This window comes from Elaeis guineensis, chromosome 11, assembly GCF_000442705.2.
Source record: "Elaeis guineensis isolate ETL-2024a chromosome 11, EG11, whole genome shotgun sequence".
Taxonomy (NCBI): domain Eukaryota; kingdom Viridiplantae; phylum Streptophyta; class Magnoliopsida; order Arecales; family Arecaceae; genus Elaeis; species Elaeis guineensis.
Window position 1 is genome coordinate 28,025,697 of NC_026003.2, and position 4,759 is coordinate 28,030,455.

General features: G+C 38.0%; 1 non-coding gene across 1 annotated transcript; it reads right to left on the reverse strand.

Annotated features, from left to right (window-relative positions):
- Positions 1-311: 311 nt before the first annotated feature.
- Positions 312-418, reverse strand: LOC140852710 (small nucleolar RNA R71). Its single transcript, XR_012135612.1, has one exon. It is a non-coding gene; the product is annotated as a small nucleolar RNA R71 (small nucleolar RNA).
- Between the last annotated feature and the right edge of the window lie 4,341 nt (positions 419-4,759).

A 4,759-nucleotide genomic window follows, 5' to 3' on the forward strand; every position in this document is an offset into this window, starting at 1 on the left:
CAAGACCACCTGTGCAAGCAAACAACTTTGAGATCAAGCCTGCTTTGATCTAAATGATCCAGACAGTAGTTCAGTTTGGAGGATTGCCCAATGATGACCCTAATGCGCGCATTGCAAACTTCTTGGAGATATGTGATACCCTTAAGCATAATGGAGTGTCAGATGATGCAATTCAGCTAAGATTGTTCCCGTTTTCACTTAGAGACAAAGCTAAAACATGGTTACAGTCTCTTCCTGCTGGCTCGATCACCACTTGGAATGACTTAGCACAAAAATTTTTAACAAAATTCTTTCCACCTGCTAAGACTGCCAAGTTGAGGACTGACATCCAAATCTTCGTGCAATTCGATATGGAGACCTTATATGAAGCCTGGGAAAGGTTCAAGGATTTGCTTAGGAGGTGTCCACACCATGGGCTGCCTAAATGGTTGGTTGTGCAAACCTTCTACAATGGGCTGAACAACCATACCAGAATTAATATTGATGCTGCTGCTGGAGGTTCATTGATGGGGAAGTCGCTTGATGAGGCCTATGATCTTTTGGAGGAAATGGCCAACAACAATTACCAATGGCCCAATGAGAGAAACATGGCGAGGAGACCTGCTGGGGTTCATGAGATAGACGCTATTACTGCACTCAATGCAAAGGTAGACACTCTTTTCAAAAAATTAGATCATTTGTCTATTAATGCTGTCAATACTTGTGTGCAGATCTGTGAGATGTGTACTGGGCAACATGCTACTCGAGATTACCCGATTGACAGCTCATTCATGCCTCCAGTATAAGAACAAGTGCAATATGTGGCAAACCAAGGAAGGCAACAGAACAATCCATACTCAAACACCTACACACCTGCCTGGAAGAACCATCCAAATTTTTCCTGGAGAAATCAACAGCAACAACAGAATTATCAGAATAGAGGACCACCTGGTTTTTCACAGCAAGAAAAGAAGTCTAACCTGGAAGAATTGGTTGCAACTCTCACCAAGGCCACTACTGATTTCATGGGTGAAACTAAGGCAAACTTTCAAAACCAGCAAGCTGCCATTAAAAACTTGGAAATACAAATGGGACAGTTGGCCAACATGGTAGCTAACAGAACTCAAGGGTCATTGCCTAGCAATACTGAAACGAACCCGAAGGAGCATGTGAAGACAATTACCTTGAGGAGTGGAAAACAACTAGGGGAACAACAAGGGAAAGAGCCTGTTAAAGAACAAGTAAAGGAACAAACTCAAGAAGAGACTATGGTCAAAGAGAAGCTAAAAGAGAAAAAGGAAGAGCCAGTAAAGCCCTACAATCCACCATTTCCTTTTCCTCGAAGGCTCAAGCAAAGTAAGGATGACAAAAACTTTCTAAAGTTTTTGGAGGTCTTCAAGAAACTACACATAAATATTCCATTTGCGGAGGCATTAGCTCAGATGCCTAGCTATGCAAAATTCTTGAAGGACATCCTTTCCAAAAAGAGAAGGCTAGAGGACCATGAGACAGTCATGCTCACCGAAGAGTGCAGTGCAATCATTCAGAACAAGTTGCCATCAAAATTAAAGGATCCAGGGAGTTTTACAATTCCATGCAATATTGGCAATATCGAATTCACTAAAGCATTGTGCGATTTAGGTGCTAGCATTAACTTAATGCCTTTATCTGTTTTCAAGAAGCTTGGACTAGGGGATGTGAAACCGACCAGTGTCTCATTACAACTAGCTGATCGATCGGTGACATATCCTAAAGGCATAGTGGAGGATGTATTAGTCAAGGTGGACAAATTTATCTTCCCAGTGGATTTCATTATCTTGGATATGGAGGAAGATAGAGAGGTTCCTTTGATATTGGGGCGTCCATTCCTTGCAACTGGCAAGGCACTTATAGATGTCCACGAGGGTAAGCTTACTTTAAGAGTGGGACAAGAAGAGGTAATTTTTAACGTGCTTAATTCTTCTAAATATCCTCTTGAGAATGATGAATGTTTTAGATTAGATGTGATTAATAAATTTGTTAGTAAAATAATTGACAATTCTGAATATGACTTGATTGATGGTGTTAAAAATAAACAGCATGTTGATGTATTAAATGATGTTGAGAAAATACAGGATTTAGTAGAGGCTAAGCCAAACCCCAAGCTTGAGCTTAAGCAGCTCCCTTCTCACTTATGATATGCATTCTTGGGAGACTCATCTATTTTTTCTGTCATTATATCTGCTCATTTGTCTGCTGAACAAGAGAAAAAATTATTGCATGTGTTGAAAAAGCATAAGAAAGCACTAGGCTGGTCTATTGATGATATTATGGGAATTAGTCCCAGTATATGCATGCATAAAATTTTAATGGAAGAAAACTACAAACCTTCAATTGAGCATCAACGTAGGTTAAATCCTAATATGAAGGAAGTAGTTAGAGCTGAAGTAATGAAATTACTTGATGCAGGAATTATCTACCCTATTTCTGATAGTAGTTGGGTGAGTCCTGTTCAAGTAGTTCCTAAGAAAGGGAAGATGACTGTTATTACAAATAATAAAAATGAGCTGATACCCACTAGAACAGTCACTGGTTGGCATGTGTATATTGATTATAGGAAGTTAAACAAAGCCACACGAAAGGACCATTTTTCCTTTGCCTTTTATTGACCAGATGCTTGAGAGATTGTCCGGATATCCCTTCTACTATTTTTTAGATGGTTATTCAGGATATTTTCAAATTCTTATTGTACCTGAGGATCAAGAAAAAACTACATTTACTTGTCCATATGGAATATTTGCATATAGGAGAATGCCATTTGGGTTATGTAATGCACCTGCAACTTTTCAAAGATGTATGATGTCTATATTCTCTGATATGGTTGAAAAATTCATTGAAATCTTTATGGATGATTTTTCAATTTTTGGTCCTTCTTTTGATATGTGTTTGACTAACCTCTCCCAAGTTCTACAGCATTGTGAAGAAACTAATCTTGTGTTGAACTGGGAGAAATATCATTTTATGGTGCAGGAAGGAGTAGTTTTAGGCCATAAGATTTCATCTAGAGGGATAGAAGTAGACAAAGCAAAGGTGGAGGCCATTGAAAAATTACCACCACCAACATCTGTTAAAGGAGTGAGGAGTTTCTTAGGGCATACTGGCTTCTATAGAAGATTTATAAAAGACTTCTCTAAAATTACCAAACCTCTTTGTAATTTATTGATCAAGGATGCGCCTTTTAAAATTACTGATGAGTGTTTAGTTGCTTTTAACAGGTTAAAGAGAGAATTAATCTCAGATCCTATCATCACTGCACCTGACTGGAATCTACCATTTGAACTCATGTGTGATGCAAGCGACTATGCTATAGGAGCAGTCTTGGGACAAAGAAAGGAGAATAGACTTCATGTGGTGTACTATGCGAGTCGAACACTGAATAATGCACAGTTGAACTATGCCACCACAGAGAAAGAGTTGCTCGCCATTATTTTTGCTTTTGATAAATTTAGGCCATATCTTATAGGAGCAAAAATAATAGTTTATACTGATCACTCAGTAATTAAATATTTACTTGAAAAGAAGGATGCGAAACTGAGACTAATTCGTTGGGTGCTCTTATTGCAGGAATTTGACTTGGAGATTAGGGACAAGAAAGGAGCAGAAAATCTTGTAGCAGATTATTTGTCTCGGTTAGAGTTAAGTAAAGAAATTGAGAACACTGAGGTACCCATTAATGAGTCATTCCCTGATGAGCAATTATTTGCATTACTCACATCTAGTACACCTTGGTATGCTGATATTGTTAATTTTAAGGTATGTGATATTATTCCTCCTGAATTTAATTACCAGCAAAAAAAATTTTTTTACATGATGCAAAATATTATTTTTGGGAGGATCCATATTTATATAAGTATTGTCCAGATCAGTTTATTAGGAAATGTGTGCCTGATAATAAAATTAAAAATATTTTAAAACACTGCCATTCATTAGAGTGTGGAGGCCATTTTGGACCCAACAAAACAGCTGCTAAAGTATTAGAGTGTGGTTTTTATTGGCCTAAACTGTTTAAAGATGCTATTGCTTTTGTTTCTTCTTGTGACCGATGTCAAAGAACTGGAAATATTTCTTTTAGATAGGAAATGCCACTAACCAATATCCTTGAAGTAGAATTGTTCGATGTGTGGGGATTAGATTTTATGGGGCCTTTTCCACCTTCTCATTCAAATCAATACATCCTGGTGGTGGTGGATTATGTATCCAAATGGATTGAGGCAGTAGCACTTCCCTCTAATGATGCCAAGAGTGTGCTCAAGTTCTTAAAGAAATATATATTCACACACTTTGGTATTCCAAGGGCTATCATCACGGATGGAGGTAAGCATTTTTGTAATCATTATTTGGATTCTCTATTGATAAAATATGGTGTTACTCATCGTGTAGGAACACCATATCATCCCCAAACAAGTGGACAAGTAGAGATCTCCAATCATGAAATTAAAAGAATATTGGAGACTACTGTCAACTCATCAAGAAAGGACTGGTCCCTAAAATTAGATGATGCGTTATGGGCATATAGAACAGCATTCAAAATGCCAATTGGGATGTCCCCGTATCATCTAGTTTATGGAAAAGCATGCCATTTACCTGTGGAGCTAGAGCATCGAGCTTACTGGGCAACTAGGTTGCTAAATTTCAATATGGAAGCTGCTGGGGAGAAAAGGTCATTACAGCTTAATGAACTTGATGAGTTCCGCCTCCATGCATATGAAAATGCAAGAATTTATAAGGAAAGAACGAAAAG